This window comes from Podarcis filfolensis (assembly GCF_964270895.1).
Source record: "Podarcis filfolensis genome assembly, chromosome: 2".
In the NCBI taxonomy this organism is placed as follows: domain Eukaryota; kingdom Metazoa; phylum Chordata; class Lepidosauria; order Squamata; family Lacertidae; genus Podarcis; species Podarcis filfolensis.
Genome location: NC_139605.1, coordinates 118040765 through 118055028, shown reverse-complemented (window position 1 = coordinate 118055028; position 14264 = coordinate 118040765). Strand labels below are relative to the sequence as shown.

The 14264-nt window shown below is 44.4% G+C and overlaps 1 long non-coding RNA gene across 1 annotated transcript in view; it reads right to left on the bottom strand.

Moving 5' to 3' along the window:
- Positions 1-5508: 5508 nt before the first annotated feature.
- Positions 5509-14264, bottom strand: part of LOC310756029 — a 54301-nt gene continuing 45545 nt past the window's right edge. The window contains exon 3 of the long non-coding RNA XR_014544663.1: positions 5509-7873. This is a non-coding gene — a long non-coding RNA (uncharacterized lncRNA). The remainder of the gene's footprint in view (positions 7874-14264) is intronic.

Here is a 14264-nt window from a genome sequence, read left to right as displayed (position 1 = left end):
TTCACTTATTTTCCCCAACCCCAGATACTGCTTTTCATTTTTTAAAAAATGCATTTTGTAGAAAGCAGCAGTGCCATGATATAAGAAAATACAGGAGTACAGCCTGATTGATCAAGAGATTGTGCTGTAATCAGTGCAGGGGTGTAGGAAGGAGGGGCGGTGGGAGCAGTCCGCTCCGGGTGCCCTCACTGAGGGGGTGACATTCAGCGCGCCACCCGCCTGCAACTCCCAAGCCTACCCTGAGCCATCGAGGTAAGGGGGGGAGCTGTGTCGCTTTGCCAACGGCATTCCCCCCTTCCCACTTCGTTTTGACAGCTTTGGGGAGGCTTGGGAGTCGTGGGTGGGTGATGCACCGAATGTCCACCATGGGCGGCTCGCTCCGCCCCCGGCTGCAGGGCGCACGCGCTGCTCCAGGCACCCGAGCAGCTATGCCATGCCTGGGAGGGCACCCTCTGTGCCATGCCCCCCTCAGGAGTGCGCCCACCCTGGGCAGCGCGGGCATATGCTGCGCCGCTGAATCGGTGTGCTCTGTGACAATTCCCAAAGACAGCTGAATAATGCAGAGATGTCATTCTGCTTTTATATTCCAGGAATTATTCCTTTTGTTTTTATTACAAGCCAAGTAGAATCTATACAACCTCTCAGTGCAGGGAAATGCAACTGAGTCACTAAACAAAGCAGTGTGGAAGAAAAACTTTTCCAGTTCCTGCAAGCAGAAAAGGCATCACATGGAAAATCCAATTTGGATTTAAGAACACAATGCAGTGATTTCCCTTAGTGGACCAAAGCAGCCTGAGCGAAACCGTAGCTCCAGCACAAACAGAAGCTCTTTGTGACCTTGGCACACTGATACGATGGGACGATAACATACCTCTGTTCCCTGCTTTGTTCTGTGACCTTGGATAAACCACTGGTGGCCAGGTGCTTATGAGCCATTGTACCCACACACTCGAGGGTTAGGGCGTGGAAGCAGTGATAGTGTGGCATTGTAACGGCATTGCAAGATGACCCAGTCCTTATTTATGATGTGATCGCGTTGGTAGTAATGGCTGCTACTGTCAGGTATCATGTAATGGCATGAAGCCAAGACTCGTGCAGCCCAGGATTGTAAAGATAAGGAAGCAGTGTGACAAGGAAGAAAGCAGAAGACAGGGTGGTGCATCTACAGATGATCACACAGACACAATTTTCAGTAGAAATGGCCAAACTGGATAAGGCATTGTCATTTTTAAATCATTTTTATTATTTTAAAAATTCCTATAGTACTCTTTCATCCGAGGATCACAGGGTGGTTTACAATATAAAAAGACAAAAATATATAACATAGCTGATATTCCAGGGGGCTGGCCCAGAGGACCATCGGGCTCCCTTACAACTCTATGATTCTATGAGTAACAAATGAAACAATAACTCACTTACTTACTTACTCTCTCTCTCTCTCTCTCTCTCTCTCTCTCTCACACACACACACACATATACATACACACACACACAGTTTTAAAGGCCATAGATAGTTTAATTAGTCATGTGCTCTGCCAGTGCATACCTGATTTTTGTGAAACGGGGGCTGGATCATGTCATGAGAGAGGGGTTCTTAATCCTTTGCCCACCATGCTAGTCCCAATAGCAGTCCCACCTCCACATGGTTTCTATTTTAGATCTCTTCTGGAGAGCCAGTATGGTGTAGTGGTTAAGAGCGGTGGACTCGTAATCTGGTGAACCGGGTTCGCTTCCCCACTCCTCCACATGCAGTTCCTGGGTGACCTTGGGCCAGTCACACTTCTTTGAAGTCTCTCAGCCCCACTCAACTCAGAGTGTTTGTTGTCGGGGAGGAAGGGAAAGGAGATTGTTAACCGCTTTGAGACTCCTGAAGGGGAGTGAAAGGCGGGATATCAAATCCAAACTCTTCTTCTTCTTCTTCCAAACCAGAGCAGTGCACGGAAACACTGTTTACCTTCCCGTCAGAGCGGTACCTATTTATCTACTTGCACTTTGACGTGCTTTCAAACTGCTAGGTGGGCAGGAGCAGGGACCGAACAACGGGAGCTCACCCCATCGCGGGGATTCGAACCGCCGACCTTCTGATCGGCAAGTCCTAGGCTCTGTGGTTTAACCCACAGCGCGACCCACGTCCCTTTGAGACTCCTTAAGGTAGTGATAAAGCAGGATATCAAATCCAAACTCTTCTTCTTCTTCTGTGTTATAATAGTACACTTTTTTCCCCTCTGTAATGTTAAGGGGCATATTCAGTTTGACACAGTACAGGACTATGTCTATGAATACCAGTCACTGGGGAGCAACAACAGGAGAGGGCTATTGTACTTATGCTCTAACTGTGGGCTTTGCATAGGCATTGGTTGGTCACCAGACAAGACAGGCCTTGGTCTGATCCAGCAGAGCTCTTGTCTTGTTATGTATGTAGATCACAGTGTATATTCTGGTCATTGGCCAAGGGCCTGGGCTTTTTTCCTACAGCACATGGCAAGTAGCAAGTTGTCTTGTGGTACCCAGGTCAACTGAGCTATGAGTAGCAGCTACCAACTTTTTACAGTCCTGGAAAAGACAAGCCGGATTATCGTCTATTTGTGAAGCATTTTACCATGCACACATTTGCATCCCTAGATTAGGCATCTGTCAGTAACTCTAAGTGGGAATTATATTTACACTCTTTAAGATCCACTGGTGCGTGACTATTCTTCAATGACTACTGGTGGAATTAATGAGATGTTTGCTGGATGAGTCAAAATATTTTTTTTCTCATGTTCATATCTGAGCCAGGAGGGAGAGAGAGAGGAAGGGAGTGTCACGCTCCCCGTTGGCCATTGCAAGCCAAAGAGACCAGAGTATCAGGAAGGGGCTACAATAGGACCAGAAAGACGATGGCAGATAGAGTTGTTACTGCATTCTACCTAGGGTAGGGGTTAGCCAGTGTGGTGACCTACAGATGATGGTGTCCCATCATCCCCAGCCAGCCTGGCCTGTAAGTCAAGAATGGTGGGAGTGGTGGTCCAAGAGTCCAAAGGTCACCATGCTGGCTATCCTTAGCCTAGGGTGAAGTTTCAAAAGTAATTTGGAGGTTCTTACTTGGTAGACAGATCCAAAGAATGTCAAGAGAAGCAAAAAAAGAGAGGAGTTTTTAGAAGACTAGCAATATGTGTCAAGGGTTTCCAGGAAACATTTAATGTAGATTAAAGCCGCCCTGAGCCCGGCTTCAGCTGGGGAGGGCAGGATATAAATAAATTTTATTATTATTATTATTATTAGATCACCGGTCAAGCTGTGCTGTAGGGATGACTCAATCTGTCAATTTCAGTTTCTCTAAGTCTTCCGATCTTAAGTTCCCCTCATTTCTGCATCCATCTGTTTTTTATTTATTTTTAAAGGTCAAATGCAATCTCATACATACTCGTCACATTTATCCTGATACATATTTTGCATGCAATTTTCCCTAACGTACACATTTTTGCAAGCAATTCTCCATAATGTTTTTTCATGTTGTTTTCACTAATACGAACATTTTTTGCACACTTTCCCTTAATATTTACACATTTCCCACTGCATCTTGATTTGGGAACAGCAAATTACGCAGGTTTGCACAAAAATATGAAATGAATTGGGGAAGGAGGAAGAGACATAAAATATAATTTGCATGTCCCCATTTTATTTTCAAGAGCTTTCCCTTGGGTGGAATGTGACTGTGTCTCTTGCTTGCCTGGATGAAGAGATAGGTTGGGTGTGTTTCTCAAAATCTGACTTTGGTGTGACTGAAATGTAGGCTCCTGTACAAAAATAAGAGACACATCCATTGCCCCACCCACTTTGGCCTCTGGTCCCACCCATCACATTTTCAAATCACATTGTTCACAAGCACAGCTCACCAGTGTACTCCTGTACTTAGAGATAAACTGAGACTATTCCATATTTAGGCGTCACCTGTGTCATTATCATCAGAGATGAATTTTTAATATATGGGCAATGCTGAATATTCTTTTATTTTGATATTAGATTCTTAAAATAAATTTTAAAAAAAACAGAGAGAGAGAGAGAGAGAGAGAATGGGTTTCTTATGACCAAAAATATAAAAGAAAGCAAATAGACCTTGATGACTGTCAGGTGCTGGTGGTGGTTGCTCACGAGTAACCAGGCAGGACTCCGACCTGTCTTTTACAGATTTTATTGGTGCAAACTATATACAGTGCAGAAACATAAAGTTCATATAAATAAATAAATAAATAAATAAATTTTTATTTATATCCCGCCCTCCCCAGCCGAAGCCGGGCTCAGGGCGGCTAACAACAATAAAATAATACAACATTCTAAAATCCTTTCATTATAAAATTAATTCAAATCAAATTAATGGCAACCATTGGGCTAGAGTTCTGTGAAGACTGCCAAAGGAGGGAGTCAGGCTGTGCCCTGGCCAAAGGCCTGGTGGAACAGCTCTGTCTTGCAGGCCCTGCGGAAAGATGTCAAGTCCCGCAGGTCCCTAGTCTCTTGTGACAGAGCGTTCCACCAGATCGGAGCCACAGCTGAAAAAGCCCTGGCTCTGGTTGAGGCCAGCCTAGTCCGTCCTAGTCACTAGCAGATTCCGGGAGTGGCCCCTTCCGGTTTCTCCCCCAGCATAAGAACTTAGACACCCCAAATCTCCTCCTCCCCTCCTTACGTTTCACCCCGCTGCGTAAACTGGGCAACGGAAATGGCGTGTCTGTCTCCTGGCCAGCTGGGCTAGATGAGGTGCTTGGTGTCTCAGTAGCATTTTCGAGCCCTCCCTTTGCTTGGCTGCCCACTTCCCCCTCTACTCCACTGGAGGTGTGGCTTTCCCCACCGCTGGATGAGGCGCTGCTCCTCAGCAGCGTCGGAGGCTCTCTGTATCCCCTGCCTCCCTCCCCTGTTCCAATGGCAGTCCCCTGACAATGACCTTCTGTCCTGGATGCTTTAGCTGATATTCTTGCATTGTAAGGGGTTGGTCTAGATTGCCCCTGGGACCCTTCCAGCTCTAAGCTTCCATGGTTCTACGACCTATTGTGGATGTATAAGGTGTATAATATATAATTGCACAGATCACCAACCATGAGAAAAATTAATAGTACACATAGATCATGTGCTGGTGCAAACACAAATACATAAATAAAACAAGTAGTCAATATATATGAAATAATTGTGGATCCATGCACAAATACAGCTGTTTTCACAGAATAATTATAAATTCACATGATGTGTTTTACTGTTTGAATGCCAGCAAAAAAAACAACAAAAAACATTAATTCTCTATCATGTACAGTGGTACCTCAGGTTAAGTACTTAATTGGTTCTGGAGGTCTGTTCTTAACCTGAAACTGTTCTTAACCTGAAGCACCACTTTAGCTAATGGGGCCTCCTGCTGCTGCTGTGCCACCGGAGCACGATTTCTGCTCTCATCCTGAAGCAAAGTTCTTAACCCGAAGCACTATTTCTGGGTTAGTGGAGTCTGTAACCTGAAGCATATGTAACCTGAGGTACCATTGTAATTTGTAGTATGAACTATGTCACTTGAAAATCATCTCGTCTGTGAGTCCTGCAAGACTCGCTCGCTGCCTTGCTGGAGTTTCTTCACCTGGCCTCAGAAAGTGGGGCCCTGACTGACTCCAACTACAAAAGCTGAGACTGCGGAACAGACTCTTGAGTTGGATAATTGTTTAGGGGTTTGGGGTGGGGGGGAAGGAATTTGTTGCTGTTATTGATAGTATTTGTTTTGTATCTATATTTTTAGATCTTATGATGTAATGTGGAAATTGCTCGATTTGGTTGTGTATATATTGTTTATGCCTATTTTTGTTATATTTGTAATTATGTAAAACAATTCCATGTTTAGGGTTGCCATGTTTCAAAAAGTGAAAATCCGGACACAAAAGGTGCTGAGTTGTTGTTGTTGTTGTTTTAGCCAGAGGTTTTTTTAAGGGAATTTTTTTTAGCTTAATTTTTAAGGAAATTTCCCGAAATCTACACTTTCGATACAGGTTGCCATATGTCTGGATTTTTCCAGACATTTAAGCGATTTCTGCCCAGACACTGTTTTTGATGGCCGAATCCCTGCAATGTCTGGGAAATTCTGGATGCATAGCAACCCTTCCCATGTTGTAAGCTGTCAATCATGGATTTACCGGTAATCAGTGCTATTTTTCTAGAGAAAGGTGCCGGAACTTACCATGAACGCTTCCCTTGTTCTCTTATAATGGCAATGGTACCCACCTGAGAGGTGCCAGGACAGAGTTCTGGTGAGTTCTGTCTTGTCTGGTTATTTATCAAATCAGGGGCAAGGGGGTCACAGGGCCTTGGCATGGAAGGGAGCTACGACATTGAAATCCCTGCTCAAACATGAAAATCACAGTCTGACCATGGACCAGTCACTCAGTCAAACTCACAGCACAAAGTTGCCCTGAGAGCAAAACGAGGGAAATGCTGCCACAACACCCTGAGCACTAAGGAAAAGGATCAGATTTTAAAAACAAGTAGTGTGTCAATCCGCGGGTGGCGCTGTGGGTTAAATCACAGAGCCTAGGACTTGCCCATCAGAAGGTCGGCAGTTCAAATCCCCGCGACGGGTTGAGCTCCCGTTGCTCAGTCCCTGCTCCTGCCAACCTAGCAGTTCAAAAGCACGTCAAAGTGCAAGTAGATAAATAGGTACCGCTCTGGCAGGAAGGCAAACGGTGTTTCTGTGCACTGCTCTGGTTCGCCAGAAGCGGCTTAGTCATGCTGGCCACATGACCCGGAAGCTGTACGCCGGCTCCCTTGGCCAATAAAGTGAGATGAGCGCTGCAACCCCAGAGTCAGCCACGACTGGACCTAATGGTCAGGGGTCCCTTTACCTTTAGTGTGTCAATCAGAGCTTGGGAACCTACGGTCCTCCAGATGCTGTTGGACTCCAGATACCATCATCCCTTGTCCATGCTGGCTGGAGCTGATGGGAGCTGAACAAGGTCTGGTGGGCCAATCCCAACATATATAAACTCAATCAGAGGTTTATCTACAATCAAACATGCTTGTAGATGGAACAGGCCATATTGGATTATTACACAATGAGCAGATAAGATACCAGGGTGGAAGGAAGCATGGCCAGTGGGAAGAAGACACTTGGATTCTCCAGTGGGCTGACACTCAGAGCACCCTTAGTAACAGCCTTGCACACAAGTCATGGTGCCTTTGTTGGGCATGGCTAAGACAATTGGTGTCTCCTAAATTCTGCCCTGTGGTACTGAATATGCCCAAAGATTCCACTGGAATGTGCATTTATGCCAACTCCTCTTTGGAAACCTGACTCAAAGAATCACAAGCCACCTAATAAAATGACAATGGGAAGGGTGTGCCTGGCAATTAGCAGCTGTCAAAAATGTTGGCTGTCACGAGAAAGAAAGGCATATGGGAAAAGCAGCAAAGGTGAATGAACTTTATGATCTCTGAAATGCATTTTATTCTTAATTGAAACTGGAATGGCTGAGTCAGCTGCCCTCTGTATTAATAAAGAGCTCATGCAGAATGAGACTGAAGCTTTGAGCAACTGTAAGGTTCAGATTTTCTGTTTCTAAGATGAATCTGATGTCTGGTGATCTGGGTAAAGCTGCATTGGCACCTCTTTTTTCTTGTTGTTAAAAAGTGTGGCACTTACTTCATGGTGAATACCAGCACCTATTTTTCTAGCACATTATGATGTTTAAACAGGCATCACTTAGGTCCCCAGTAGCACTTTCCCAGACAATAGCAGACAGAACCCCACCACAATGTCTCCTATTTTCTTCAAGTTGTGGTTTGGCATGCTGGGGCTGGCCAGGTGTGTGAGTTGTCTCCTCTGGAGAGTACATTGTGGCAGTGCCCAGCAGGAATGCCAGAAGGTATCAGCCTAAAGAAGAGTGAGCAATAAGAACAAAACTGAATTAGGCCCTGTCCTTACCCAATGATTCATCCAGAAAAGGCCTGGAGGCAGAGGGTGGGTAATTCAGAGGAGGAACGGACAAATGAGATGTGATGTTCATTGCGTCGATGATACTAGTGTACATGTTTTTGGTTATGAAACCACCCTGACAAAAATGCCTCCCAAAGCTGTGGTTGATACAGTGGTGTTTCATTTTAACACAATTGCCTTTCATAGTCTCCTATCTGCATTTTTTTTTAAGGGACTCTCTCCTTTGTACCAATCCCATGGGCTTCCTGTGGATTCTGTTTGCATAGCAGAACACGTGCATATCAACAGGCCTGGCCCAACTATTAGACAGAGTGAGACACAGCCACTCCAGGCATCTCCTTTGGGGTATCATGAACAGACAGGATATTGCTGTTTAATTTGTTGTTGTATTTTTACTTCCGGGGAGAGTCACTTTGGGGATTGCAAACCACCCTGTGATCCTCAGATTAAGGGCAGGATAGAAATCTAATAATACCAACATACTTTTCTGCTTTAGGCTGCCAAAATAACCATACTAGTCTTGGGTGCCACATGTTTTGATTTAGGAGGTGGCATTTGCCCTTCTGCCTCAGGCAGCCAAATGCCTTGGGACAGCCATTTGAATGCTAACGAGAGAGAGAGAGAGAGAGCCTACAGTGTAGAAATCCACAGCATTCCTACCTTAAGAGGTTTTGTCTTCTTCCATAACCACAGCAGCCTTGAACCTAACAGACTCCACCCATTGCTCTCAAACATTGCTCTCTCGCCTCCTCTTTCCAGTCCACTGCAGTGACAGACTTTGGGGTTTAACATTCCAGGAGCCACTGGGCAAGAGATTTGGGGTATAATATACAGTTTTCATCATGGGAGAAGTTATGGAGAACCGATTTGAAATTTACGGCATGTTGTACATTAAAAGAAAACTATATGAAAATGATGTACCGTTGGTATTTAACTCCCAGTAAGTTAGCAAAAATCTTTAAGACAGGTACAAATATCTGTTGGAAATGTAAAGAAAAAGAAGGCACCTTTTATCCTATGTGGTGGACATGCAAGGTAATAAAAGCATTCTGGCACATGATACATAATGAACAGAAAAAAATGTTTAAAAAAACTTTTACCAAAAAAAAACCCCAGAAGCTTTTCTATTAGGAATTTTAGGTGCTGAAATTCCAAGGGAACAGAAAAGACTGTTCATGTATGGGACGACAGCTGCGCAGATGTTGCTAGCCCAGAGATGGAAAGAAGACGAAGTCCCTACCAGAGAAGAATGGCACATCAAGTCGATGGATTATGCCGAAATGGCAAAAATGGCCGGAAAGATCAGAAATCAGGAAGACCAAAATTTTAACAAAGAATGGGGAAAATTTATAATTTACCTTAGAAACCAAAATCAAATTTGGAAATTTGAAAAAAAAAATCAGCAGCACCTTGTGTGACACCAAAATTCAGCACCCCTGCCTCCCGCCTTCTGTTGCTCACCACTGTTGCACCACCACCTGTGGCACCCTCTCAGCTTGGTGCCCAGTGTGGGTGAATCAGTTGCACTCCCCTAAATCTGTCTCCACCTGCTGCTTCCTAAATCTGTTGCTGAACCTCTACCTTCGGAACTACACTCCTGCCCTCACTATTTCTCCCTCTCTGTTCTGAACTCCTGGCTTTTCTAACACAGGAAGGTATCCTCTCCCTTTAATCCCCTTGTGTTAATGACCCATTACCCCAGACTAACACCTCCAAAGAAATTGGTCCAAATTAATTAGCACCAGTCTGCCTTAATTAACCCTAATCACATGCTAATTTCAGAAATGCCTAATACACAGCTCAATTACACACATGGGTCTGTCATCCCATTTTAACACACAAGCTCTAATTAAATTCTAACGTTTACTGAGCCCAGACATTTACCACCCACAAACCTATAACATTCAACATGGAATTTCACCCATGCTGGATGGGGATGATGGGAGTTGGAGTCCAACATTTGTTGTTTAGTCATTTAGTCGTGTCCCCATGGACCAGAGCACGCCAGGCACTCCTGTCTTCCACTGCCTCCCGCAGTTTGGTCAGGCTCATGTTTGTAGCTTCGAGAACACTGTCCAACCATCTCGTCCTCTGTCGTCCCCTTCTCCTTGTGCCCTCCATCTTTCCCAAAATCAGGGTCTTTTCCAGGGAGTCTTCTCTTCTCATGAGGTGGCCAAAGTATTGGAGCCTCAGCTTCACAATCTGTCCTTCCAGTGAGCACTCAGGGCTAATTTCCTTAAGAATGGATGCGTTTGAGTCCAACATTGGAAAGGCCATATAGTTCATAGCCTAGAACGGAACACAGAATCCTATGCAATACATAGGTTCTCCTCAGCCCACAAGCCAATGTAGACATGGTTTCCTGAAGACATTGTGCTAGTTTTTAGTTGAATTTGGCCCAGACCATTTTAGCCCCATCATCATTACTTCAATTTCACAGCTGGGAAAAATAATGAGAGGTGCCCAGAATTTGGTTCGAGATGTTCAGTTGACATGGAGGGAAGTATGCTACAAACAGGTTCTCTCAAGTTGCCCTGGCTGGATTCTAAGTGGTAATGGCCCTGGCAAATCCAACATATATTTCGAAAGTAAGTTGTCAAAGGCATCCAGCACAGTCATATTTAATTTCAAAGGAGGAAATTGCCTCAAAAATGAAAAGAAATGTTAAGAGGGAAGTGGAAAGGAAGAGCTGGCCAGATCAAATTTCTCCAAGTTGTCTATGATTTGTATAAGCTGCTTTTATGAGCATGGAGCAAAATAAAAACTCACTAACTATTTGAGAACTTTCTGCACAAAACATCTGCAGAGAATGAAAAGAATGAAAAGAATGCTTGTAAACCCTTGGTGCTCATTACCTGCAGAGAACCTTGCTTAGGGTTATGCAGCACTGTACAGTGCCTTTCCTGCAATATTTAGTAGTTAACAGCACAGATAGTTGAAGATCTATGGGGGCAGGTTGTGACTATTCAGTGGAAAAGAATTTTCCACTGAAAATTTCCACTGAAATTTATCTGCATTAACAGAGATCTGGAAGACAGAGATATATTAAAGCAGGCATGTCCAAAGTCCATTTCGGGGGCATAATCCAGCCTGCCAGGCAGTTTAATCCGGCCCCTGTGACAGTTTATTTCCTGGGGTAAAATACTAAAAAAAACACCTCAACAACTTCAATCGTAAAAAAAGTTCAACAACTATGGTTGGCCCTTTGGTCGGCCCTCACGGCCCTTTACTTCATCAAATCTGGCCCTCTTTGAAAAAAGTTTGGACACCACTGTATGAAAGCATTAACAGTCTTCATCCTACCCCAGTCATTGGTATTGGTCAAAAATGCCTAAGGGTGCTTTGCAGTGTGTTTCTTGGCTCATTTGCTTGAATCACATGGAACCTTTTGAAATGCAAAAACCTTTGAGAAGGGGTTCAATCAATCTCTCCTTACAGTGCAATATAGATCATATAGCACAAGGATGGGGAACCTTTGGCCCTCCAGATGCTGCAAGCGTGGCCAAAGGCCCAGGAATGATGGGAATTGCAGTTCGGCAACATCTGGAGGGCTAAAAGTTCCCCTGCACTGCTATAGCAGAAAGAAGTGAATGTGACCATCAAGAAGTTGTTGGACTCCAACTCCCATCATCCCCCAACCATGGATGGTCAATAGTCAGGGATAATGGGAGCTGTAGCCAAGAGGTTCCCTATTCCTATCCTGTAGGTTGATCTATTGGGGATAATCCGTGCTCCAAAACCGGTTTTGCTACTCTCACAGAAACTCTGCCTCCTGTTTTCCTTCAAAAAATTCACCCATCTCACCTAAACAGCAATCTCCTAAATTTGCCCAGACATTTATCTTTAGGGGAAATTTAGCCACTTTGTATAGTCAATTCCTTAGGGATGTGGATTCAGCCCGAGGCCCTTCTGATCCCTTCCAGTTCTCTTGATTCTGTGAAGAGAGAAGTAACTGCCACCATGATGGCTATCTGAAGCTAACAAGATTTTTAAGACTGGGAAGAAACCACAAATAGGCTTTGGAATCCAGCCAGGACAACTTGGAGAACCAACTTGTAACATAATTCCTTCCATGCCAACTGAGCTGAACATGTTAGGTGTTAACTGACCAGGATACAGAGAGAGAGAGAGTTACCCCAAAACATGGTAATGTACAGAGAGAACCTCAGGGAGTAGTACAAAATGAACCAGAGTAACTGGCTTGTAACTTGAGTGGAGCTACAATTATTTCCTCTCCCCTTCCCCATCTGTTTTATATAATACATAAAGCACAGGGCTATTCTCAGAATTATGAATTACAGATAAAGCCAGCTCTCAGAATTATGAATCAAGGGATTAAAATACATACTCAACAAAGGCCTTTGTTAAACCACACTGAACACGAGATTTTTTAAAATTATTTGCCTCTTTCTTTTGGAGACTTCTGAGAACTTGTCCCAAGCCCTTTTCCCCCTGGAGCCACCATTTTAATTTCCTGCAACAGGAGCTGATCTTGATGGCTTTTGGCAGAGTGACCAAAAAGCCTTTGCTAACAGGGGCAGCCAAAGACATTTTGAGGTGAAGCACAAAATGGCATCACCCTCCGTGCCAGGGAAGAAGGGATGAGTGAACATCTGCATCAGGAACAAGGGAGAAACGAAGATCTACATCGGAGTCTGCTGCCCCTGTGGATCCTGGCACCTGAGGTGGTCATCTCACTTTGCCTGTTTGTTATGAAGCTCTCTATCATTGGGTAGGCTCTTCTGAAGGTAGGGATCAGGGCTTATAGTCCCCCACCCCTCCTGTCGAATGTGTTAATGCAGGGATCCGTTTCAGCAGGAAACAAAGCAGAAAGTGCTTTTTATTATTTGGATTGAGTTGGGGATGGGGGAAAGGACACAGCAGACAGTCCGAGTTGCTTTCTGGTGCTGGTACATTCCATAGAAAGCCGCTCTGGAGCAGTCTGTCTGGGACATCTCTTGAGATTAAGATGCATATTCATCTATGCTCAACCTGTATATATGTGTGTAAATAAAGCATATATATATATATATATATATATATATATATATATATATATATGCCAGGGAGCCTCCAGCAGCCTGATTCAAAGGAAACACCTATAGCTTTCTAATTGTGATGCAGAATTGGATGAAATATGCAGCTAAGGCCACCATGCCAACTTTGAGAAAAGCTCCCATGGTTTTCCTAATGGGGTAGACAGCAGAGCAGCAGGAGATGGGGGTCAATATACAGGAACCCTCAACAGAATGTTCAAGGTCCCTCGACTCCTTTATAGAGACATGTGGGTTGCCAGATGTACTCACATGGAGCTGTGAGTCCCTACTAAGCTCTCTGTGTACTTTCTGTCCACAGGCCAGCTTGTTTACTTACACCAGTGGTGGGGAGCCATTTCGAGGCTGAGTGTGGCCTTATGGGCAACTTTCCAGGCAAAAGTCTGTGGAGCAATGGCTGTAAATTTTACCAAGAGTGTGTGAGAGGGTCACACACCTGGAGGGTCCCCCACCTGTGATTTACACAGTGCCATCTCAGACCCTGCAAGTCCCCTTTTTTCCAGGCACAGTCCCAGATTTACAGAAGCCATCCCAGTTTCTGATTTGATCCTGGAATGTCCCACTTTTCCTTAGGACATTCCTACATTCATCAGAGAAATGTTGGAGGGTATGGAGTTATGCGACCCCCGAGCTAATGAGATAAGTAACTATACAACATTTAGAAGACATCTAAAGGCAGCCCTGTATGGGGATTCTTTTAAAAAAAGTTCAGTGTTTTATTATGTTTTTATATATGTTGGAAGCCACCTAGAGTGACTGGGGCAACCCAGTCAGATGGATGGGGAATAATAATAATAATAATAATAATAATAATAATAATGGAATAGGATGTCCCTATTTTCACTGGAGAAATGTTGGAGGGTGTGCTATCTATGCGCATGCCATTTTACAAGAAATAAGCAGGGCAGGTGCCTTCACCAAGGGGCCTGCAATTTTGAAACAGGCATAGGAAGACAACAGGGGGAATGGGATGGTGAAGCTATGAGTAGCTATGGCCTCTTCCATTCAGAAGAGCAAATACCTGACACAGACAGGGTTCAAGTCAGATTTATATGAAGGATATCATATAACTACAGAGAGAGAGAGAGAGAGAGAGAGAGAGAGAGAGAGTGTGATATGCCTCAGCTGTGGTAACTTGGAGTTGGGGAAGTTTCCTCCCCCCTGGCCTCCAAATACTATCTTGGGTAGCCATCTCTGTTCGTCTAAATAATGAGGAGCAACCTATGCCTGTGAGTGACAGTTTGCTAAGTGTCACAGTACAGGAATTGTCCGGA